Raw genomic sequence first — 27,311 nt, 5'->3', positions numbered from 1 at the left:
TCACATTGAGGCTTTAAAAAGTAGTTATTCAACATGAGGCACAATCCAAATAACATTTTGAATCAATTTTTCGACAGTCCAAAAAATCAAATTTCTGATGAAAAACGATGATCCGTGACCTGTCGAACTTTCTCCAGATGGTCAGAAATGGTAATTTTTTAATGTTAAATTTTTTGTCTGCAAATGAATATTGCATGTGAATTAGAACTCTTAGAACTAAAATTAGTGTGTTTAGAGTCATTTTAATGCCTGAAATTGGTCTAAATAGAAGCTTCTGAGTAGGAGAAAAAGTTTGTAAAAAGGGCAATTTTGGTCACATCGAGGCTTTAAAAACTAGTTATTCAACAGGAGGGACAATCCAAATGACATTTTGAATCAATTTTTTGACAGTCCAAAAAAGCAATTTTCTGATGAAAAACGATGACCCGTGACCTGTCGAATTTTCTCCAGATGGTCAGAAATGGTAATTTTTTAATGTTTAGTTTTTTGACTGCAAATGACTATTGCATGTGAATTAGAACTCTTAGAATTAAAATTAGTGGGTTTAGAGTCATTTTAATGCCTGAAATTGATCGAAATAGAAACTTCTGAGTAGGGGAAAAAGTCGGTAAAAATGGTAATTTTTGTCACATTGAGGCTTTAAAAAGTAGTTATTCAACATGAGGCACAATCCAAATGACATTTTGAATCAATTTTTCGACAGTCCAAAAAATCAAATTTCTGATGAAAAACGATGATCCGTGACCTGTCGAACTTTCTCCAGATGGTCAGAAATGGTAATTTTTTAATGTTAAATTTTTTGTCTGCAAATGAATATTGCATGTGAATTAGAACTCTTAGAACTAAAATTAGTGTGTTTAGAGTCATTTTAATGCCTGAAATTGGTCTAAATAGAAGCTTCTGAGTAGGAGAAAAAGTTTGTAAAAAGGGCAATTTTGGTCACATCGAGGCTTTAAAAACTAGTTATTCAACAGGAGGGACAATCCAAATGACATTTTGAATCAATTTTTTGACAGTCCAAAAAAGCAATTTTCTGATGAAAAACGATGACCCGTGACCTGTCGAATTTTCTCCAGATGGTCAGAAATGGTAATTTTTTAATGTTTAGTTTTTTGACTGCAAATGACTATTGCATGTGAATTAGAACTCTTAGAATTAAAATTAGTGGGTTTAGAGTCATTTTAATGCCTGAAATTGATCGAAATAGAAACTTCTGAGTAGGGGAAAAAGTCGGTAAAAATGGTAATTTTTGTCACATTGAGGCTTTAAAAAGTAGTTATTCAACATGAGGCACAATCCAAATGACATTTTGAATCAATTTTTCGACAGTCCAAAAAATCAAATTTCTGATGAAAAACGATGATCCGTGACCTGTCGAACTTTCTCCAGATGGTCAGAAATGGTAATTTTTTAATGTTAAATTTTTTGTCTGCAAATGAATATTGCATGTGAATTAGAACTCTTAGAATTAAAATTAGTGTGTTTAGAGTCATTTTAATGCCTGAAATTGTTCGAAATAGAAGTTTCTGAGTAGGAGAAAAAGTCTGTAAAAATGGCAATTTTGGTCACATTGAGGCTTTAAAATGTATTTATTCAACATGAGGCACAATCCAAATGAAATTTTGAATCAATTTTTCGACAGTCCAATAAATCAATTTTCTGATGAAAAACGATGAACCGTGACCTGTCGAATTTTCTCCAGATGGTCAGAAATGGTAATTTTTTAATGCTTAATTTTTTGACTGCAAATGACTATTGCATGTGAATTAGAACTCTTAGAACTAAAATTAGTGTGTTTAGAGTCATTTTAATGCCTGAAATTGGTCGAAATAGAAGCTTCTGAGTAGGAGAAAAAGTCTCTAAAAATTGCAATTTTGGTCACATTGAGGCTTTAAAAAGTAGTTATTCAACATGAGGCACAATCCAAATGACATTTTGAATCAATTTTTCGACTGTCCAAAAAATCAATTTTCTGATGAAAAACGATGACCCGTGACCTGTCGAACTTTCTCCAGATGGTCAGAAATGGTAATTTTTTAATGTTAAATTTTTTGTCTGCAAATGAATATTGCATGTGAATTAGAACTCTTAGAACTAAAATTAGTGTGTTTAGAGTCATTTTAATGCCTGAAATTGGTCTAAATAGAAGCTTCTGAGTAGGAGAAAAAGTTTGTAAAAATGGCAATTTTGGTCACATCGAGGCTTTAAAAACTAGTTATTCAACAGGAGGGACAATCCAAATGACATTTTGAATCAATTTTTTGACAGTCCAAAAAAGCAATTTTCTGATGAAAAACGATGACCCGTGACCTGTCGAATTTTCTCCAGATGGTCAAAAATGGTAATTTTTTAATGTTTAGTTTTTTGACTGCAAATGACTATTGCATGTGAATTAGAACTCTTAGAATTAAAATTAGTGGGTTTAGAGTCATTTTAATGCCTGAAATTGATCGAAATAGAAACTTCTGAGTAGGGGAAAAAGTCGGTAAAAATGGTAATTTTTGTCACATTGAGGCTTTAAAAAGTAGTTATTCAACATGAGGCACAATCCAAATGACATTTTGAATCAATTTTTCGACAGTCCAAAAAATCAAATTTCTGATGAAAAACGATGATCCGTGACCTGTCGAACTTTCTCCAGATGGTCAGAAATGGTAATTTTTTAATGTTAAATTTTTTGTCTGCAAATGAATATTGCATGTGAATTAGAACTCTTAGAACTAAAATTAGTGTGTTTAGAGTCATTTTAATGCCTGAAATTGGTCTAAATAGAAGCTTCTGAGTAGGAGAAAAAGTCTGTAAAAAGGGCAATTTTGGTCACATCGAGGCTTTAAAAACTAGTTATTCAACAGGAGGGACAATCCAAATGACATTTTGAATCAATTTTTCGACAGTTCAAAAAAGCAATTTTCTGATGAAAAACGATGACCCGTGACCTGTCGAATTTTCTCCAGATGGTCAGAAATGGTAATTTTTTAATGTTTAATTTATTGACTGTAAATGACTATCGCATGTGAATTAGAACTCTTAGAACTAAAATTAGTGTGTTTAGAGTCAATCTAATGCCTGAAATTGGTCGAAATGGAAGCTTCTGAGTAGGAGAAAAAGTCTGTAAAAATGGCAATTTTGGTCACATTGAGGCTTTAAAATGTATTTATTCAACATGAGGCACAATCCAAATGAAATTTTGAATCAATTTTTCGATAGTCCAAAAAAGCAATTTTCTGATGAAAAACGATGACCCGTGACCTGTCGAATTTTCTTCAGATGGTCAGAAATGGTAATTTTTTAATGTTTAATTTTTTGACTGCAAATGACTATTGCATGTGAATTAGAACTCTTAGAACTAAAATTAGTGTGTTTAGAGTCATTTTAATGCCTGAAATTGGTCGAAATAGAAGCTTCTGAGTAGGAGAAAAAGTTTGTAAAAAGGGCAATTTTGGTCACATCGAGGCTTTAAAAACTAGTTATTCAACAGGAGGGACAATCCAAATGACATTTTGAATCAATTTTTCGACAGTCCAAAAAAGCAATTTTCTGATGAAAAACGATGACCCGTGACCTGTCGAATTTTCTCCAGATGGTCAGAAATGGTAATTTTTTAATGTTTAATTTTTTGACTGCAAATGACTATTGCATGTGAATTAGAACTCTTAGAATTAAAATTTGTGTGTTTAGAGTCAATTTAATGCCTGAAATTGGTCGAAATAGAAGCTTCTGAGTAGGAGAAAAAGTCTGTAAAAATGGCAATTTTGGTCACATTGAGGCTTTAAAATGTATTTATTCAACATGAGGCACAATCCAAATTAAATTTTGAATCAATATTTCGACAGTCCAAAAAATCAATTTTCTGATGAAAAACGATGACCCGTGACCTGTCGAATTTTCTCCAGATTGTCAGAAATGGTAATTTTTTAATGTTTAATTTTTTGACTGAAAATGACTATCGCATGTGAATTAGAACTCTTAGAACTAAAATTAGTGTGTTTAGAGTCATTTTAATGCCTGAAATTGTTCGAAATAGAAGTTTCTGAGTAGGAGAAAAAGTCTGTAAAAATGGCAATTTTGGTCACATTGAGGCTTTAAAAACTAGTTATTCAACAGGAGGGACAATCCAAATGACTTTTTGAATCAATTTTTCGACAGTTCAAAAAAGCAATTTTCTGATGAAAAACGATGACCCGTGACCTGTCGAATTTTCTCCAGATGGTCAGAAATGGTAATTTTTTAATGTTTAATTTATTGACTGTAAATGATTATCGCATGTGAATTAGAACTCTTAGAACTAAAATTAGTGTGTTTAGAGTCATTCTAATGCCTGAAATTGGTCGAAATGGAAGCTTCTGAGTAGGAGAAAAAGTCTGTAAAAATCGCAATTTTGGTCACATTGAGGCTTTAAAATGTATTTATTCAACATGAGGCACAATCCAAATTAAATTTTGAATCAATATTTCAACAGTCCAAAAAATCAATTTTCTGATGAAAAACGATGACCCGTGACCTGTCGAATTTTCTCCAGATTGTCAGAAATGGTAATTTTTTAATGTTTAATTTTTTGACTGTAAATGACTATCGCATGTGAATTAGAACTCTTAGAACTAAAATTAGTGTGTTTAGAGTCATTTTAATGCCTGAAATCGTTCGAAATAGAAGTTTCTGAGTAGGAGAAAAAGTCTGCAAAAATGGCAATTTTGGTCACATTGAGGCTTTAAAATGTATTTATTCAACATGAGGCACAATCCAAATGAAATTTTGAATCAATTTTTCGACAGTCCAATAAATCAATTTTCTGATGAAAAACGATGACCCGTGACCTGTCGAATTTTCTCCAGATGGTCAGAAATGGTAATTTTTTAATGCTTAATTTTTTGACTGCAAATGACTATTGCATGTGAATTAGAACTCTTAGAATTCAAATTAGTGTATTAAGATTCATTTTAATGCCTGAAATTGGTCGAAATAGAAGCTTCTGAGTAGGAGAAAAAGTCTGTAAAAATGGCAATTTTGGTCACATTGAGGCTTTAAAAAGTAGTTATTCAACATGAGGCACAATCTAAATGACATTTTGAATCAATTTTTCGACAGTCCAAAAAATCAATTTTCTGATGAAAAACGACGACCCGTGACCTAACGAGCTTTCTCCAGATGGTCAGAAATGGTAATTTTTTAATGTTTAATTTTTTGTCTGCAAATGACTATTGCATGTGAATTCGAACTCTTAGAACTAAAATTAGTGGGTTTAGAGTCATTTTAATGCCTGAAATTGGTCGAAATAAAGCTTCTGAGTAGGAGAAAAAGTCTGTAAAAATGGCAATTTTGGTCACATTGAGGCTTTAAAAAGTAGTTATTCAACAGGAGGGACAATCCAAATGACATTTTGAATCAATTTTTCGACAGTCCAAAAAAGCAATTTTCTGATGAAAAACGATGACCCGTGACCTGTCGAATTTTCTCCAGATTGTCAGAAATGGTAATTTTTTAATGTTTAATTTTTTGACTGTAAATGACTATCGCATGTGAATTAGAACTCTTAGAACTAAAATTAGTGTGTTTAGAGTCATTTTAATGCCTGAAATTGGTCGAAATAGAAGCTTCTGAGTAGGAGAAAAAGTCTCTAAAAATTGCAATTTTGGTCACATTGAGGCTTTAAAAAGTAGTTATTCAACATGAGGCACAATCCAAATGACATTTTGAATCAATTTTTCGACTGTCCAAAAAATCAATTTTCTGATGAAAAACGATGACCCGTGACCTGTCGAATTTTCTCCAGATGGTCAAAAATGGTAATTTTTTAATGCTTAATTTTTTGACTGCAAATGACTATTGCATGTGAATTAGAACTCTTAGAATTAAAATTAGTGGGTTTAGAGTCATTTTAATGCCTGAAATTGATCGAAATAGAAACTTCTGAGTAGGGGAAAAAGTCGGTAAAAATGGTAATTTTGGTCACATTGAGGCTTTAAAAAGTAGTTATTCAACATGAGGCACAATCCAAATGACATTTTGAATCAATTTTTCGACAGTCCAAAAAATCAAATTTCTGATGAAAAACGATGATCCGTGACCTGTCGAACTTTCTCCAGATGGTCAGAAATGGTAATTTTTTAATGTTAAATTTTTTGTCTGCAAATGAATATTGCATGTGAATTAGAACTCTTAGAACTAAAATTAGTGTGTTTAGAGTCATTTTAATGCCTGAAATTGGTCTAAATAGAAGCTTCTGAGTAGGAGAAAAAGTTTGTAAAAAGGGCAATTTTGGTCACATCGAGGCTTTAAAAACTAGTTATTCAACAGGAGGGACAATCCAAATGACATTTTGAATCAATTTTTTGACAGTCCAAAAAAGCAATTTTCTGATGAAAAACGATGACCCGTGACCTGTCGAATTTTCTCCAGATGGTCAGAAATGGTAATTTTTTAATGTTTAGTTTTTTGACTGCAAATGACTATTGCATGTGAATTAGAACTCTTAGAATTAAAATTAGTGGGTTTAGAGTCATTTTAATGCCTGAAATTGATCGAAATAGAAACTTCTGAGTAGGGGAAAAAGTCGGTAAAAATGGTAATTTTTGTCACATTGAGGCTTTAAAAAGTAGTTATTCAACATGAGGCACAATCCAAATGACATTTTGAATCAATTTTTCGACAGTCCAAAAAATCAAATTTCTGATGAAAAACGATGATCCGTGACCTGTCGAACTTTCTCCAGATGGTCAGAAATGGTAATTTTTTAATGTTAAATTTTTTGTCTGCAAATGAATATTGCATGTGAATTAGAACTCTTAGAACTAAAATTAGTGTGTTTAGAGTCATTTTAATGCCTGAAATTGGTCTAAATAGAAGCTTCTGAGTAGGAGAAAAAGTCTGTAAAAAGGGCAATTTTGGTCACATCGAGGCTTTAAAAACTAGTTATTCAACAGGAGGGACAATCCAAATGACATTTTGAATCAATTTTTCGACAGTTCAAAAAAGCAATTTTCTGATGAAAAACGATGACCCGTGACCTGTCGAATTTTCTCCAGATGGTCAGAAATGGTAATTTTTTAATGTTTAATTTATTGACTGTAAATGACTATCGCATGTGAATTAGAACTCTTAGAACTAAAATTAGTGTGTTTAGAGTCAATCTAATGCCTGAAATTGGTCGAAATGGAAGCTTCTGAGTAGGAGAAAAAGTCTGTAAAAATGGCAATTTTGGTCACATTGAGGCTTTAAAATGTATTTATTCAACATGAGGCACAATCCAAATGAAATTTTGAATCAATTTTTCGATAGTCCAAAAAAGCAATTTTCTGATGAAAAACGATGACCCGTGACCTGTCGAATTTTCTTCAGATGGTCAGAAATGGTAATTTTTTAATGTTTAATTTTTTGACTGCAAATGACTATTGCATGTGAATTAGAACTCTTAGAACTAAAATTAGTGTGTTTAGAGTCATTTTAATGCCTGAAATTGGTCGAAATAGAAGCTTCTGAGTAGGAGAAAAAGTTTGTAAAAAGGGCAATTTTGGTCACATCGAGGCTTTAAAAACTAGTTATTCAACAGGAGGGACAATCCAAATGACATTTTGAATCAATTTTTCGACAGTCCAAAAAAGCAATTTTCTGATGAAAAACGATGACCCGTGACCTGTCGAATTTTCTCCAGATGGTCAGAAATGGTAATTTTTTAATGTTTAATTTTTTGACTGCAAATGACTATTGCATGTGAATTAGAACTCTTAGAATTAAAATTTGTGTGTTTAGAGTCAATTTAATGCCTGAAATTGGTCGAAATAGAAGCTTCTGAGTAGGAGAAAAAGTCTGTAAAAATGGCAATTTTGGTCACATTGAGGCTTTAAAATGTATTTATTCAACATGAGGCACAATCCAAATTAAATTTTGAATCAATATTTCGACAGTCCAAAAAATCAATTTTCTGATGAAAAACGATGACCCGTGACCTGTCGAATTTTCTCCAGATTGTCAGAAATGGTAATTTTTTAATGTTTAATTTTTTGACTGAAAATGACTATCGCATGTGAATTAGAACTCTTAGAACTAAAATTAGTGTGTTTAGAGTCATTTTAATGCCTGAAATTGTTCGAAATAGAAGTTTCTGAGTAGGAGAAAAAGTCTGTAAAAATGGCAATTTTGGTCACATTGAGGCTTTAAAAACTAGTTATTCAACAGGAGGGACAATCCAAATGACTTTTTGAATCAATTTTTCGACAGTTCAAAAAAGCAATTTTCTGATGAAAAACGATGACCCGTGACCTGTCGAATTTTCTCCAGATGGTCAGAAATGGTAATTTTTTAATGTTTAATTTATTGACTGTAAATGATTATCGCATGTGAATTAGAACTCTTAGAACTAAAATTAGTGTGTTTAGAGTCATTCTAATGCCTGAAATTGGTCGAAATGGAAGCTTCTGAGTAGGAGAAAAAGTCTGTAAAAATGGCAATTTTGGTCACATTGAGGCTTTAAAATGTATTTATTCAACATGAGGCACAATCCAAATTAAATTTTGAATCAATATTTCAACAGTCCAAAAAATCAATTTTCTGATGAAAAACGATGACCCGTGACCTGTCGAATTTTCTCCAGATTGTCAGAAATGGTAATTTTTTAATGTTTAATTTTTTGACTGTAAATGACTATCGCATGTGAATTAGAACTCTTAGAACTAAAATTAGTGTGTTTAGAGTCATTTTAATGCCTGAAATCGTTCGAAATAGAAGTTTCTGAGTAGGAGAAAAAGTCTGCAAAAATGGCAATTTTGGTCACATTGAGGCTTTAAAATGTATTTATTCAACATGAGGCACAATCCAAATGAAATTTTGAATCAATTTTTCGACAGTCCAATAAATCAATTTTCTGATGAAAAACGATGACCCGTGACCTGTCGAATTTTCTCCAGATGGTCAGAAATGGTAATTTTTTAATGCTTCATTTTTTGACTGCAAATGACTATTGCATGTGAATTAGAACTCTTAGAATTCAAATTAGTGTATTAAGATTCATTTTAATGCCTGAAATTGGTCGAAATAGAAGCTTCTGAGTAGGAGAAAAAGTCTGTAAAAATGGCAATTTTGGTCACATTGAGGCTTTAAAAAGTAGTTATTCAACATGAGGCACAATCTAAATGACATTTTGAATCAATTTTTCGACAGTCCAAAAAATCAATTTTCTGATGAAAAACGACGACCCGTGACCTAACGAGCTTTCTCCAGATGGTCAGAAATGGTAATTTTTTAATGTTTAATTTTTTGTCTGCAAATGACTATTGCATGTGAATTCGAACTCTTAGAACTAAAATTAGTGGGTTTAGAGTCATTTTAATGCCTGAAATTGGTCGAAATAAAGCTTCTGAGTAGGAGAAAAAGTCTGTAAAAATGGCAATTTTGGTCACATTGAGGCTTTAAAAAGTAGTTATTCAACAGGAGGGACAATCCAAATGACATTTTGAATCAATTTTTCGACAGTCCAAAAAAGCAATTTTCTGATGAAAAACGATGACCCGTGACCTGTCAAATTTTCTCCAGATGGTCAGAAATGGTAATTTTTTAATGTTTAATTTTTTGACTGCAAATGACTATTGCATGTGAATTAGAACTCTTAGAATTAAAATTAGTGGGTTTAGAGTCATTTTAATGCCTGAAATTGATCGAAATAGAAACTTCTGAGTAGGGGAAAAAGTCGGTAAAAATGGTAATTTTTGTCACATTGAGGCTTTAAAAAGTAGTTATTCAACATGAGGCACAATCCAAATGACATTTTGAATCAATTTTTCGACAGTCCAAAAAATCAAATTTCTGATGAAAAACGATGATCCGTGACCTGTCGAACTTTCTCCAGATGGTCAGAAATGGTAATTTTTTAATGTTAAATTTTTTGTCTGCAAATGAATATTGCATGTGAATTAGAACTCTTAGAATTAAAATTAGTGTGTTTAGAGTCATTTTAATGCCTGAAATTGTTCGAAATAGAAGTTTCTGAGTAGGAGAAAAAGTCTGTAAAAATGGCAATTTTGGTCACATTGAGGCTTTAAAATGTATTTATTCAACATGAGGCACAATCCAAATGAAATTTTGAATCAATTTTTCGACAGTCCAATAAATCAATTTTCTGATGAAAAACGATGAACCGTGACCTGTCGAATTTTCTCCAGATGGTCAGAAATGGTAATTTTTTAATGCTTAATTTTTTGACTGCAAATGACTATTGCATGTGAATTAGAACTCTTAGAACTAAAATTAGTGTGTTTAGAGTCATTTTAATGCCTGAAATTGGTCGAAATAGAAGCTTCTGAGTAGGAGAAAAAGTCTCTAAAAATTGCAATTTTGGTCACATTGAGGCTTTAAAAAGTAGTTATTCAACATGAGGCACAATCCAAATGACATTTTGAATCAATTTTTCGACTGTCCAAAAAATCAATTTTCTGATGAAAAACGATGACCCGTGACCTGTCGAATTTTCTCCAGATGGTCAAAAATGGTAATTTTTTAATGTTTAATTTTTTGTCTGCAAATGACGATCGCATGTGAATTAGAACTCTTAGAACTAAAATTAGTGTGTTTAGAGTTATTTTAATGCCTGAAATTGGTCGAAATAGAAGCTTCTGAGTAGGAGAAAAAGTCGGTAAAAATGGCAATTTTGGTAACATTGAGGCTTTAAAAAGTAGTTATTCAACATGAGGCACAATCCAAATGAAATTTTGAATCAATTTTTCGACAGTCCAAAAAAGCAATTTTCTGATGAAAAATGATGACCCGTGACCTGTCGAATTTTCTCCAGATGGTCAGAAATGGTAATTTTTTAATGTTTAATTTTTTGACTGCAAATGACTATTGCATGTGAATTAGAACTCTTAGAATTAAAATTAGTGTGTTTAGAGTCATTTTAATGCCTGAAATTGGTCGAAATAGAAGCTTCTGAGTAGGAGAAAAAGTCTGTAAAAATGGCAATTTTGGTCACATTGAGGCTTTAAAATGTATTTATTCAACATGAGGCACAATCCAAATTAAATTTTGAATCAATATTTCGACAGTCCAAAAAATCAATTTTCTGATGAAAAACGATGACCCGTGACCTGTCGAATTTTCTCCAGATTGTCAGAAATGGTAATTTTTTAATGTTTAATTTTTTGACTGCAAATGACTATCGCATGTGAATTAGAACTCTTAGAACTAAAATTAGAGTGTTTAGAGTCATTTTAATGCCTGAAATTGTTTGAAATAGAAGTTTCTGAGTAGGAGAAAAAGTCTGTAAAAATGGCAATTTTGGTCACATTGAGGCTTTAAAATGTATTTATTCAACATGAGGCACAATCCAAATGAAATTTTGAATCAATTTTTCGTCAGTCCAAAAAATGAATTTTCTGATGAAAAACGATGACCCGTGACCTGTCGAATTTTCTCCAGATGGTCAGAAATGGTAATTTTTTAATGCTTAATTTTTTGACTGCAAATGACTATTGCATGTGAATTAGAACTCTTAGAATTCAAATTAGTGTATTAAGAGTCATTTTAATGCCTGAAATTGGTCGAAATAGAAGCTTCTGAGTAGGAGAAAAAGTCTGTAAAAATGGCAATTTTGGTCACATTGAGGCTTTAAAAAGTAGTTATTCAACATGAGGCACAATCTAAATGACATGTTGAATCAATTTTTCGACAGTCCAAAAAATCAATTTTCTGATGAAAAACGATTACCCGTGACCTGACGAGCTTTCTCCAGATGGTCAGAAATGGTAATTTTTTAATGTTTAATTTTTTGTCTGCAAATGACTATTGCATGTGAATTCGAACTCTTAGAACTAAAATTAGTGGGTTTAGAGTCATTTTAATGCCTGAAATTGGTCGAAATAGAGCTTCTGAGTAGGAGAAAAAGTCTGTAAAAATGGCAATTTTGGTCACATTGAGGCTTTAAAAAGTAGTTATTCAACAGTAGGGACAATCCAAATGACATTTTGGATCAATTTTTCGACAGTCCAAAAAAATCAATTTTCTGATGAAAAACGATGACCCGTGACCTGTCAAATTTTCTCCAGATGGTCAGAAATGGTAATTTTTTAATGTTTAATTTATTGACTGTAAATGACGATCGCATGTGAATTAGAACTCTTAGAACTAAAATTAGTGTGTTTAGAGTCATTTTAATGCCTGAAATTGGTCGAAATAGAAGCTTCTGAGTAGGAGAAAAAGTCGGTAAAAATGGCAATTTTGGTAACATTGAGGCTTTAAAAAGTAGTTATTCAACATGAGGCACAATCCAAATGACATTTTGAATCAATTTTTCGACAGTCCAAAAAATCAATTTTCTGATGAAAAACGATGACCCGTGACCTGTCGAATTTTCTCCAGATGGTCAAAAATGGTAATTTTTTAATGTTTAACTTATAGACTGTAAATGACTATTTCATGTGAATTAGAACTCTTAGCACTAAAATAAGTGTGTCTAGAGTCATTTTAATGCCTGAAATTGGTCGAAATAGAAGCTTCTGAGTAGGAGAAAAAGTCTGTAAAAATGGCAATTTTGGTCACATTGAGGCTTTAAAAACTAGTTATTCAACAGGAGGGACAATCCAAATGACATTTTGAATCAATTTTTCGACAGTTCAAAAAAGCAATTTTCTGATGAAAAACGATGACCCGTGACCTGTCGAATTTTCTCCAGATGGTCAGAAATGGTAATTTTTTAATGTTTAATTTTTTGACTGCAAATGACTATTGCATGTGAATTAGAACTCTTAGAATTAAAATTAGTGGGTTTAGAGTCATTTTAATGCCTGAAATTGATCGAAATAGAAGCTTCTGAGTAGGAGAAAAAGTCTGTAAAAATGGCAATTTTGGTCACATTGAGGCTTTAAAATGTATTTATTCAACATGAGGCACAATCCAAATTAAATTTTGAATCAATATTTCAACAGTCCAAAAAATCAATTTTCTGATGAAAAACGATGACCCGTGACCTGTCGAATTTTCTCCAGATTGTCAGAAATGGTAATTTTTTAATGTTTAATTTTTTGACTGTAAATGACTATCGCATGTGAATTATAACTCTTAGAACTAAAATTAGTGTGTTTAGAGTCATTTTAATGCCTGAAATTGTTCGAAATAGAAGTTTCTGAGCAGGAGAAAAAGTCTGTAAAAATGGCAATTTTGGTCACATTGAGGCTTTAAAATGTATTTATTCAACATGAGGCACAATCCAAATGAAATTTTGAATCAATTTTTCGACAGTCCAATAAATCAATTTTCTGATGAAAAACGATGACCCGTGACCTGTCGAATTTTCTCCAGATGGTCAGAAATGGTAATTTTTTAATGCTTAATTTTTTGACTGCAAATGACTATTGCATGTGAATTAGAACTCTTAGAATTCAAATTAGTGTATTAAGATTCATTTTAATGCCTGAAATTGGTCGAAATAGAAGCTTCTGAGTAGGAGAAAAAGTCTGTAAAAATGGCAATTTTGGTCACATTGAGGCTTTAAAAAGTAGTTATTCAACATGAGGCACAATCTAAATGACATTTTGAATCAATTTTTCGACAGTCCAAAAAATCAATTTTATGATGAAAAACGACGACCCGTGACCTAACGAGCTTTCTCCAGATGGTCAGAAATGGTAATTTTTTAATGTTTAATTTTTTGTCTGCAAATGACTATTGCATGGGAATTCGAACTCTTAGAACTAAAATTAGTGGGTTTAGAGTCATTTTAATGCCTGAAATTGGTCGAAATAAAGCTTCTGAGTAGGAGAAAAAGTCTGTAAAAATGGCAATTTTGGTCACATTGAGGCTTTAAAAAGTAGTTATTTAACAGGAGGGACAATCCAAATGACATTTTGGATCAATTTTTCGACAGTCCAAAAAAATCAATTTTCTGATGAAAAACGATGACCCGTGACCTGTCAAATTTTCTCCAGATGGTCAGAAATGGTAATTTTTTAATGTTTAATTTATTGACTGTAAATGACGATCGCATGTGAATTAGAACTCTTAGAACTAAAATTAGTGTGTTTAGAGTCATTTTAATGCCTGAAATTGGTCGAAATAGAAGCTTCTGAGTAGGAGAAAAAGTCTGTAAAAATGGCAATTTTGGTCACATTGAGGCTTTAAAATGTATTTATTCAACATGAGGCACAATCCAAATGAAATTTTGAATCAATTTTTCCACAGTCCAAAAAATCAATTTTCTGATGAAAAACGATGACCCGTGACCTGTCGAATTTTCTCCAGATGGTCAGAAATGGTAATTTTTTAATGTTTAATTTTTTGACTGTAAATGACTATCGCATGTGAATTAGAACTCTTAGATCTAAAATTAGTGTGTTTAGAGTCATTTTAATGCCTGAAATTGTTCGAAATAGAAGCTTCCGAGTAGGAGAAAAAGTTGGTAAAAATGGCAATTTTGGTAACATTGAGGCTTTAAAAAGTAGTTATTCAACATGAGGCACAATCCAAATGACATTTTGAATCGATTTTTCGACAGTCCAAAAAATCAATTTTCTGATGAAAAACGATGACCCGTGACCTGTCGAATTTTCTCCAGATGGTCAGAAATGGTAATTTTTTAATGTTTAATTTTTTGACTGTAAATGAATATCGCATGTGAATTAGAACTCTTAGAACTAAAATTAGTGTGTTTAGAGTCATTTTAATGCCTGAAATTGTTCGAAATAGAAGCTTCTGAGTAGGAGAAAAAGTCGGTAAAAATGGCAATTTTGGTCACATTGAGGCTTTAAAAAGTAGTTATTCAACATGAGGCACAATCCAAATGACATTTTGAATCAATTTTTCGACAGTCCAAAAAATCAATTTTCTGATGAAAAATGATGACCCGTGACCTGTCGAATTTTCTCCAGAGGGTCAAAAATGGTAATTTTTTAATGTTTAACTTATTGACTGTAAATGACTATTTCATGTGAATTAGAACTCTTAGCACTAAAATAAGTGTGTCTAGAGTCATTTTAATGAAGAAATTGGTCGAAATAGAAGCTTCTGAGTAGGAGAAAAAGTCTGTAAAAATGGCAATTTTGGTCACATTGAGGCTTTAAAAAGTAGTTATTCAACATGAGGCACAATCCAAATGACATTTTGAATCAATTTTTCGACAGTCCAAAAAATCAATTTTCTAATGAAAAACGATGACCCGTGACCTGACGAATTTTCTCCAGATGGTCAGAAATGGTAATTTTTTAATGTTTAACTTATTGACTGTAAATGACTATCGCATGTTAATTAGAACTCTTAGAACTAAAATTAGTGTGTTTAGAGTCATTTTAATGCCTAAAATTGGTCGAAATAGAAGCTTCTGAGTAGGAGAAAAAGTCGGTAAAAATGGCAATTTTGGTCACATTGAGGCATACAAAAGTAGTTATTCAACAGGAGGGACAATCCAAATGACATTTTGGATCAATTTTTCGACAATCCAAAAAAAAAAAATTTCTGATGAAAAACGATGACCGCCTGTCGAATTTTCTCCAGATGGTCAGAAATGATCATTTTTAAATGTTTAACTTATTGACTGTAAATGACTATCATATGTGAATTAGAACTCTTAGAACTAAAATTAGTGTGTTTAGAGTCATTTTAATGCCTGAAATTGGTAGAAATTGAAGCTTCTGAGTAGGAGAAAAAGTCTGTCAAAATGGCAATTTTGGTCGTATTGAGGCTTTAAAATGTATTTATTCAACATGAGGCACAATCCAAATGAAATTTTGAATCAATTTTTCGACAGTCCAAAAAATCAATTTTCTGATGAAAAACGATGACCCGTGACCTGTCGAATTTTCTCCAGATGGTCAGAAATGGTAATTTTTTAATGTTTAATTTTTTGACTGTAAAGGAATATCGCATGTGAATTAGAACTCTTAGAACTAAAATTAGTGTGTTTAGAGTCATTTTAATGCCTGAAATTGTTCGAAATAGAAGCTTCTGAGTAGGAGAAAAAGTCGGTAAAAATGGCAATTTTGGTCACATTGAGGCTTTAAAAAGTAGTTATTCAACATGAGGCACAATCCAAATGACATTTTGAATCAATTTTTCGACAGTCCAAAAAATCAATTTTCTGATGAAAAATGATGACCCGTGACCTGTCGAATTTTCTCCAGATGGTCAGAAATGGTAATTTTTTAATGTTTAACTTATTGACTGTAAATGACTATCACATGTGAATTAGAACTCTTAGAACTAAAATTAGTGTGTTTAGAGTCATTTTAATGCCTGAAATTGGTAGAAATTGAAGCTTCTGAGTAGGAGAAAAAGTCTGTAAAAATGGCAATTTTGGTCGTATTGAGGCTTTAAAATGTATTTATTCAACATGAGGCACAATCCAAATGAAATTTTGAATCAATTTTTCGACAGTCCAAAAAATCAATTTTCTGATGAAAAACGATGACCCGTGACCTGTCGAATTTTCTCCAGATGGTCAGAAATGGTAATTTTTTAATGTTTAATTTTTTGACTGTAAAGGAATATCGCATGTGAATTAGAACTCTTAGAACTAAAATTAGTGTGTTTAGAGTCATTTTAATGCCTGAAATTGTTCGAAATAGAAGCTTCTGAGTAGGAGAAAAAGTCGGTAAAAATGGCAATTTTGGTCACATTGAGGCTTTAAAAAGTAGTTATTGAACATGAGGCACAATCCAAATGACATTTTGAATCAATTTTTCGACAGTCCAAAAAATCAATTTTCTGATGAAAAACGATGACCCGTGACCTGTCGAATTTTCTCCAGATGGTCAAAAATGGTAATTTTTTAATGTTTAACTTATTGACTGTAAATGACTATTTCATGTGAATTAGATCTTTTAGCACTAAAATAAGTGTGTCTAGAGTCATTTTAATGCCTGAAATTGTTCGAAATAGAAGCTTCCGAGTAGGAGAAAAAGTTGGTAAAAATGGCAATTTTGGTAACATTGAGGCTTTAAAAAGTAGTTATTCAACATGAGGCACAATCCAAATGACATTTTGAATCGATTTTTCGACAGTCCAAAAAATCAATTTTCTGATGAAAAACGATGACCCGTGACCTGTCGAATTTTCTCCAGATGGTCAGAAATGGTAATTTTTTAATGTTTAATTTTTTGACTGTAAATGAATATCGCATGTGAATTAGAACTCTTAGAACTAAAATTAGTGTGTTTAGAGTCATTTTAATGCCTGAAATTGTTCGAAATAGAAGCTTCTGAGTAGGAGAAAAAGTCGGTAAAAATGGCAATTTTGGTCACATTGAGGCTTTAAAAAGTAGTTATTCAACATGAGGCACAATCCAAATGACATTTTGAATCAATTTTTCGACAGTCCAAAAAATCAATTTTCTGATGAAAAATGATGACCCGTGACCTGTCGAATTTTCTCCAGATGGTCAAAAATGGTAATTTTTTAATGTTTAACTTATTGACTGTAAATGACTATTTCATGTGAATTAGAACTCTTAGCACTAAAATAAGTGTGTCTAGAGTCATTTTAATGAAGAAATTGGTCGAAATAGAAGCTTCTGAGTAGGAGAAAAAGTCTGTACAAATGGCAATTTTGGTCACATTGAGGCTTTAAAAAGTAGTTATTCAACATGAGGCACAATCCAAATGACATTTTGAATCAATTTTTCGACAGTCCAAAAAATCAATTTTCTGATGAAAAACGATGACCCGTGACCTGACGAATTTTCTCCAGATGGTCAGAAATGGTAATTTTTTAATGTTTAACTTATTGACTGTAAATGACTATCGCATGTTAATTAGAACTCTTAGAACTAAAATTAGTGTGTTTAGAGTCATTTTAATGCCTAAAATTGGTCGAAATAGAAGCTTCTGAGTAGGAGAAAAAGTCGGTAAAAATGGCAATTTTGGTCACATTGAGGCTTTAAAAAGTAGTTATTCAACAGGAGGGACAATCCAAATGACATTTTGGATCAATTTTTTGACAATCCAAAAAAAAAAAATTTCTGATGAAAAACGATGACCCGTGACCTGTCGAATTTTCTCCAGATGGTCAGAAATGATCATTTTTAAATGTTTATCTTATTGACTGTAAATGACTATCACATGTGAATTAGAACTCTTAGAACTAAAATTAGTGTGTTTAGAGTCATTTTAATGCCTGAAATTGGTAGAAATTGAAGCTTCTGAGTAGGAGAAAAAGTCTGTAAAAATGGCAATTTTGGTCGTATTGAGGCTTTAAAATGTATTTATTCAACATGAGGCACAATCCAAATGAAATTTTGAATCAATTTTTCGACAGTCCAAAAAATCAATTTTCTGATGAAAAACGATGACCCGTGACCTGTCGAATTTTCTCCAGATGGTCAGAAATGGTAATTTTTTAATGTTTAATTTTTTGACTGTAAAGGAATATCGCATGTGAATTAGAACTCTTAGAACTAAAATTAGTGTGTTTAGAGTCATTTTAATGCCTGAAATTGTTCGAAATAGAAGCTTCTGAGTAGGAGAAAAAGTCGGTAAAAATGGCAATTTTGGTCACATTGAGGCTTTAAAAAGTAGTTATTCAACATGAGGCACAATCCAAATGACATTTTGAATTAATTTTTCGACAGTCCAAAAAATCAATTTTCTGATGAAAAACGATGACCCGTGACCTGTCGAATTTTCTCCAGATGGTCAAAAATGGTAATTTTTTAATGTTTAACTTATTGACTGTAAATGACTATTTCATGTGAATTAGAACTCTTAGCACTACAATAAGTGTGTCTAGAGTCATTTTAATGCCTGAAATTGGTCGAAATAGAAGCTTCTGAGTAGGAGAAAAAGTCTGTAAAAATGGCAATTTTGGTCACATTGAGGCTTTAAAAAGTAGTTATTCAACATGAGGCACAATCCAAATGACATTTTGAATCAATTTTTCGACAGTCCAAAAAATCAATTTTCTGATGAAAAACGATGACCCGTGACCTGTCGAATTTTCTCCAGATGGTCAGAAATGGTAATTTTTTAATGTTTAACTTATTGACTGTAAATGACTATCGCATGTGAATTAGAACTCTTAGAACTAAAATTAGTGTGTTTAGAGTCATTTTAATGCCTGAAATTGGTCGAAATTGAAGCTTCTGAGTAGGAGAAAAAGTCTGTAAAAATGGCAATTTTGGTCACATTGAGGCTTTAAAATGTATTTATTCAACATGAGGCACAATCCAAATGAAATTTTGAATCAATTTTTCGACAGTCCAAAAAATCAATTTTCTGATGAAAAACGATGACCCGTGACCTGTCGAATTTTCTCCGGATGGTCAGAAATGGTAATTTTTTAATGTTTAACTTATTGACTGTAAATGACTATCGCATGTGAATTAGAACTCTTAGAACTAAAATTAGTGTGTTTAGAGTCATTTTAATGCCTGAAATTGGTCGAAATTGAAGCTTCTGAGTAGGAGAAAAAGTCTGTAAAAATGGCAATTTTGGTCACATTGAGGCTTTAAAATGTATTTATTCAACATGAGGCACAATCCAAATGACATTTTGAATCAATTTTTCGACAGTCCAAAAAATCAATTTTCTGATGAAAAACGATGACCCGTGACCTGTCGAATTTTCTCCAGATGGTCAAAAATGGTAATTTTAATGTTTAATTTTTTGACTGCAAATGACTATTGCATGTGAATTAGAACTCTTAGAATTAAAATTAGTGTGTTTAGAGTCATTTTAATGCCTGAAATTGGTCGAAATAGAAGCTTCTGAGTAGGAGAAAAAGTCTGTAAAAATTGCAATTTTGGTCACATTGAGGCTTTAAAAAGTAGTTATTCAACATGAGGCACAATCTAAATGACATTTTGAATCGATTTTTCGACAGTGCAAAAAATCAATTTTCTGATGAAAAACGATGACCCGTGACCTGACGAGCTTTCTCCAGATGGTCAGAAATGGTAATTTTTTAATGTTTAATTTATTGACTGTAAATGACGATCGCATGTGAATTCGAACTCTTAGAACTAAAATTAGTGGGTTTAGAGTCATTTTAATGCCTGAAATTGGTCGAAATAGAGCTTCTGAGTAGGAGAAAAAGTCTGTAAAAATGGCAATTTTGGTCACATTGAGGCTTTAAAAAGTAGTTATTCAACAGGAGGGACAATCCAAATGACATTTTGGATCAATTTTTCGACAGTCCAAAAAAATCAATTTTCTGATGAAAAACGATGACCCGTGACCTGTCAAATTTTCTCCAGATGGTCAGAAATGGTAATTTTTTAATGTTTAATTTATTGACTGTAAATGACGATCGCATGTGAATTAGAACTCTTAGAACTAAAATTAGTGTGTTTAGAGTCATTTTAATGCCTGAAATTGGTCGAAATAGAAGCTTCTGAGTAGGAGAAAAAGTCTGTAAAAATGGCAATTTTGGTCACATTGAGGCTTTAAAATGTATTTATTCAACATGAGGCACAATCCAAATAAATTTTGAATCAATTTTTCGACAGTCCAAAAAATCAATTTTCTGATGAAAAATGATGACCCGTGACCTGTCGAATTTTCTCCAGATGGTCAGAAATGGTAATTTTTTAATGTTTAATTTTTTGACTGTAAATGACTATCGCATGTGAATTAGAACTCTTAGAACTAAAATTAGTGTGTTTAGAGTCATTTTAATGCCTGAAATTGTTCGAAATAGAAGCTTCTGAGTAGGAGAAAAAGGCGGTAAAAATGGCAATTTTGGTAACATTGAGGCTTTAAAAAGTAGTTATTCAACATGAGGCACAATCCAAATGACATTTTGAATCAATTTTTCGACAGTCCAAAAAATCAATTTTCTGATGAAAAACGATGACCCGTGACCTGTCCAATTTTCTCCAGATGGTCAAAAATGGTAATTTTTTAATGTTTAACTTATTGACTGTAAATGACTATTTCATGTGAATCAGAACTCTTAGCACTAAAATAAGTGTGTCTAGAGTCATTTTAATGCCTGAAATTGGTCGAAATAGAAGCTTCTGAGTAGGAGAAAAAGTCTGTAAAAATGGCAATTTTGGTCACATTGAGGCTCTAAAAACTAGTTATTCAACAGGAGGGACAATCCAAATGACATTTTGAATCAATTTATCGACAGTTCAAAAAAGCAATTTTCTGATGAAAAACGATGACCCGTGACCTGTCAAATTTTCTCCAGATGGTCAGAAATGGTAATTTTTTAATTTATTGACTGTAAATGACTATCGCATGTGAATTAGAACTCTTAGAACTAAAATTAGTGTGTTTAGAGTCATTCTAATGCCTGAAATTGGTTGAAATGGAAGCTTCTGAGTAGGAGAAAAAGTCTGTAAAAATGGCAATTTTGGTCACATTGAGGCTTTAAAATGTATTTATTCAACATGAGGCACAATCCAAATTAAATTTTGAATCAATATTTCAACAGTCCAAAAAATCAATTTTCTGATGAAAAACGATGACCCGTGACCTGTCGAATTTTCTCCAGATTGTCAGAAATGGTAATTTTTTAATGTTTAATTTTTTGACTGTAAATGACTATCGCATGTGAATTAGAACTCTTAGAACTAAAATTAGTGTGTTTAGAGTCATTTTAATGCCTGAAATTGTTCGAAATAGAAGTTTCTGAGTAGGAGAAAAAGTCTGTAAAAATGGCAATTTTGGTCACATTGAGGCTTTAAAATGTATTTATTCAACATGAGGCACAATCCAAATAACATTTTGAATCAATTTTTCGACAGTCCAATAAATCAATTTTCTGATGAAAAACGATGACCCGTGACCTGTCGAATTTTCTCCAGATGGTCAGAAATGGTAATTTTTTAATGCTTAATTTTTTGACTGCAAATGACTATTGCATGTGAATTAGAACTCTTAGAATTCAAATTAGCGTATTAAGATTCATTTTAATGCCTGAAATTGGTCGAAATAGAAGCTTCTGAGTAGGAGAAAAAGTCTGTAAAAATGGCAATTTTGGTCACATTGAGGCTTTAAAAAGTAGTTATTCAACATGAGGCACAATCTAAATGACATTTTGAATCAATTTTTCGACAGTCCAAAAAATCAATTTTCTGATGAAAAACGATGACCCGTGACCTGACGAGCTTTCTCCAGATGGTCAGAAATGGTAATTTTTTAATGTTTAATTTTTTGTCTGCAAATGACTATTGCATGTGAATTCGAACTCTTAGAACTAAAATTAGTGGGTTTAGAGTCATTTTAATGCCTGAAATTGGTCGAAATAAAGCTTCTCAGCAGGAGAAAAAGTCTGTAAAAATGGCAATTTTGGTCACATTGAGGCTTTAAAAAGTAGTTATTTAACAGGAGGGACAATCCAAATGACATTTTGGATCAATTTTTCGACAGTCCAAAAAAATCAATTTTCTGATGAAAAACGATGACCCGTGACCTGTCAAATTTTCTCCAGATGGTCAGAAATGGTAATTTTTTAATGTTTAACTTATTGACTGTAAATGACTATCGCATGTTAATTAGAACTCTTAGAACTAAAATTAGTGTGTTTAGAGTCATTTTAATGCCTAAAATTGGTCGAAATAGAAGCTTCTGAGTAGGAGAAAAAGTCGGTAAAAATGGCAATTTTGGTCACATTGAGGCTTTAAAAAGTAGTTATTCAACAGGAGGGACAATCCAAATGACATTTTGGATCAATTTTTTGACAATCCAAAAAAAAAAAATTTCTGATGAAAAACGATGACCCGTGACCTGTCGAATTTTCTCCAGATGGTCAGAAATGATCATTTTTAAATGTTTATCTTATTGACTGTAAATGACTATCACATGTGAATTAGAACTCTTAGAACTAAAATTAGTGTGTTTAGAGTCATTTTAATGCCTGAAATTGGTAGAAATTGAAGCTTCTGAGTAGGAGAAAAAGTCTGTAAAAATGGCAATTTTGGTCGAATTGAGGCTTTAAAATGTATTTATTCAACATGAGGCACAATCCAAATGAAATTTTGAATCAATTTTTCGACAGTCCAAACAATCAATTTTCTGATGAAAAACGATGACCCGTGACCTGTCGAATTTTCTCCAGATGGTCAGAAATGGTAATTTTTTAATGTTTAATTTTTTGACTGTAAAGGAATATCGCATGTGAATTAGAACTCTTAGAACTAAAATTAGTGTGTTTAGAGTCATTTTAATGCCTGAAATTGTTCGAAATAGAAGCTTCTGAGTAGGAGAAAAAGTCGGTAAAAATGGCAATTTTGGTCACATTGAGGCTTTAAAAAGTAGTTATTCAACATGAGGCACAATCCAAATGACATTTTGAATTAATTTTTCGACAGTCCAAAAAATCAATTTTCTGATGAAAAACGATGACCCGTGACCTGTCGAATTTTCTCCAGATGGTCAAAAATGGTAATTTTTTAATGTTTAACTTATTGACTGTAAATGACTATTTCATGTGAATTAGAACTCTTAGCACTACAATAAGTGTGTCTAGAGTCATTTTAATGCCTGAAATTGGTCGAAATAGAAGCTTCTGAGTAGGAGAAAAAGTCTGTAAAAATGGCAATTTTGGTCACATTGAGGCTTTAAAAAGTAGTTATTCAACATGAGGCACAATCCAAATGACATTTTGAATCAATTTTTCGACAGTCCAAAAAATCAATTTTCTGATGAAAAACGATGACCCGTGACCTGTCGAATTTTCTCCAGATGGTCAGAAATGGTAATTTTTTAATGTTTAACTTATTGACTGTAAATGACTATCGCATGTGAATTAGAACTCTTAGAACTAAAATTAGTGTGTTTAGAGTCATTTTAATGCCTGAAATTGGTCGAAATTGAAGCTTCTGAGTAGGAGAAAAAGTCTGTAAAAATGGCAATTTTGGTCACATTGAGGCTTTAAAATGTATTTATTCAACATGAGGCACAATCCAAATGAAATTTTGAATCAATTTTTCGACAGTCCAAAAAATCAATTTTCTGATGAAAAACGATGACCCGTGACCTGTCGAATTTTCTCCAGATGGTCAAAAATGGTAATTTTAATGTTTAATTTTTTGACTGCAAATGACTATTGCATGTGAATTAGAACTCTTAGAATTAAAATTAGTGTGTTTAGAGTCATTTTAATGCCTGAAATTGGTCGAAATAGAAGCTTCTGAGTAGGAGAAAAAGTCTGTAAAAATTGCAATTTTGGTCACATTGAGGCTTTAAAAAGTAGTTATTCAACATGAGGCACAATCTAAATGACATTTTGAATCAATTTTTCGACAGTGCAAAAAATCAATTTTCTGATGAAAAACGATGACCCGTGACCTGACGAGCTTTCTCCAGATGTCAGAAATGGTAATTTTTTAATGTTTAATTTATTGACTGTAAATGACGATCGCATGTGAATTCGAACTCTTAGAACTAAAATTAGTGGGTTTAGAGTCATTTTAATGCCTGAAATTGGTCGAAATAGAGCTTCTGAGTAGGAGAAAAAGTCTGTAAAAATGGCAATTTTGGTCACATTGAGGCTTTAAAAAGTAGTTATTCAACAGGAGGGACAATCCAAATGACATTTTGGATCAATTTTTCGACAGTCCAAAAAAATCAATTTTCTGATGAAAAACGATGACCCGTGACCTGTCAAATTTTCTCCAGATGGTCAGAAATGGTAATTTTTTAATGTTTAATTTATTGACTGTAAATGACGATCGCATGTGAATTAGAACTCTTAGAACTAAAATTAGTGTGTTTAGAGTCATTTTAATGCCTGAAATTGGTCGAAATAGAAGCTTCTGAGTAGGAGAAAAAGTCTGTAAAAATGGCAATTTTGGTCACATTGAGGCTTTAAAATGTATTTATTCAACATGAGGCACAATCCAAATAAATTTTGAATCAATTTTTCGACAGTCCAAAAAATCAATTTTCTGATGAAAAACGATGACCCGTGACCTGTCGAATTTTCTCCAGATGGTCAGAAATGGTAATTTTTTAATGTTTAATTTTTTGACTGTAAATGACTATCGCATGTGAATTAGAACTCTTAGAACTAAAATTAGTGTGTTTAGAGTCATTTTAATGCCTGAAATTGTTCGAAATAGAAGCTTCTGAGTAGGAGAAAAAGTCGGTAAAAATGGCAATTTTGGTAACATTGAGGCTTTAAAAAGTAGTTATTCAACATGAGGCACAATCCAAATGACATTTTGAATCAATTTTTCGACAGTCCAAAAAATCAATTTTCTGATGAAAAACGATGACCCGTGACCTGTCCAATTTTCTCCAGATGGTCAAAAATGGTAATTTTTTAATGTTTAACTTATTGACTGTAAATGACTATTTCATGTGAATCAGAACTCTTAGCACTAAAATAAGTGTGTCTAGAGTCATTTTAATGCCTGAAATTGGTCGAAATAGAAGCTTCTGAGTAGGAGAAAAAGTCTGTAAAAATGGCAATTTTGGTCACATTGAGGCTCTAAAAACTAGTTATTCAACAGGAGGGACAATCCAAATGACATTTTGAATCAATTTATCGACAGTTCAAAAAAGCAATTTTCTGATGAAAAACGATGACCCGTGACCTGTCAAATTTTCTCCAGATGGTCAGAAATGGTAATTTTTTAATTTATTGACTGTAAATGACTATCGCATGTGAATTAGAACTCTTAGAACTAAAATTAGTGTGTTTAGAGTCATTCTAATGCCTGAAATTGGTTGAAATGGAAGCTTCTGAGTAGGAGAAAAAGTCTGTAAAAATGGCAATTTTGGTCACATTGAGGCTTTAAAATGTATTTATTCAACATGAGGCACAATCCAAATTAAATTTTGAATCAATATTTCAACAGTCCAAAAAATCAATTTTCTGATGAAAAACGATGACCCGTGACCTGTCGAATTTTCTCCAGATTGTCAGAAATGGTAATTTTTTAATGTTTAATTTTTTGACTGTAAATGACTATCGCATGTGAATTAGAACTCTTAGAACTAAAATTAGTGTGTTTAGAGTCATTTTAATGCCTGAAATTGTTCGAAATAGAAGTTTCTGAGTAGGAGAAAAAGTCTGTAAAAATGGCAATTTTGGTCACATTGAGGCTTTAAAATGTATTTATTCAACATGAGGCACAATCCAAATAACATTTTGAATCAATTTTTCGACAGTCCAATAAATCAATTTTCTGATGAAAAACGATGACCTGTGACCTGTCGAATTTTCTCCAGATGGTCAGAAATGGTAATTTTTTAATGCTTAATTTTTTGACTGCAAATGACTATTGCATGTGAATTAGAACTCTTAGAATTCAAATTAGTGTATTAAGATTCATTTTAATGCCTGAAATTGGTCGAAATAGAAGCTTCTGAGTAGGAGAAAAAGTCTGTAAAAATGGCAATTTTGGTCACATTGAGGCTTTAAAAAGTAGTTATTCAACATGAGGCACAATCTAAATGACATTTTGAATCAATTTTTCGACAGTCCAAAAAATCAATTTTCTGATGAAAAACGATGACCCGTGACCTGACGAGCTTTCTCCAGATGGTCAGAAATGGTAATTTTTTAATGTTTAATTTTTTGTCTGCAAATGACTATTGCATGTGAATTCGAACTCTTAGAACTAAAATTAGTGGGTTTAGAGTCATTTTAATGCCTGAAATTGGTCGAAATAAAGCTTCTCAGCAGGAGAAAAAGTCTGTAAAAATGGCAATTTTGGTCACATTGAGGCTTTAAAAAGTAGTTATTTAACAGGAGGGACAATCCAAATGACATTTTGGATCAATTTTTCGACAGTCCAAAAAAATCAATTTTCTGATGAAAAACGATGACCCGTGACCTGTCAAATTTTCTCCAGATGGTCAGAAATGGTAATTTTTTAATGTTTAATTTATTGACTGTAAATGACGATCGCATGTGAATTAGAACTCTTAGAACTAAAATTAGTGTGTTTAGAGTCATTTTAATGCCTGAAATTGGTCGAAATAGAAGCTTCTGAGTAGGAGAAAAAGTCTGTAAAAATGGCAATTTTGGTCACATTGAGGCTTTAAAATGTATTTATTCAACATGAGGCACAATCCAAATGAAATTTTGAATCAATTTTTCCACAGTCCAAAAAATCAATTTTCTGATGAAAAACGATGACCCGTGACCTGTCGAATTTTCTCCAGATGGTCAGAAATGGTAATTTTTTAATGTTTAATTTTTTGACTGTAAATGACTATCGCATGTGAATTAGAACTCTTAGATCTAAAATTAGTGTGTTTAGAGTCATTTTAATGCCTGAAATTGTTCGAAATAGAAGCTTCCGAGTAGGAGAAAAAGTCTGTAAAAATGGCAATTTTGGTAACATTGAGGCTTTAAAAAGTAGTTATTCAACATGAGGCACAATCCAAATGACATTTTGAATCAATTTTTCGACAGTCCAAAAAATCAATTTTCTGATGAAAAAC

The sequence above is a fragment of the Triturus cristatus genome, chromosome 1_2 (genome assembly GCF_964204655.1).
Source record: "Triturus cristatus chromosome 1_2, aTriCri1.1, whole genome shotgun sequence".
NCBI classification, from domain to species: domain Eukaryota; kingdom Metazoa; phylum Chordata; class Amphibia; order Caudata; family Salamandridae; genus Triturus; species Triturus cristatus.
Note: the sequence above shows the minus strand (reverse complement) of the source record.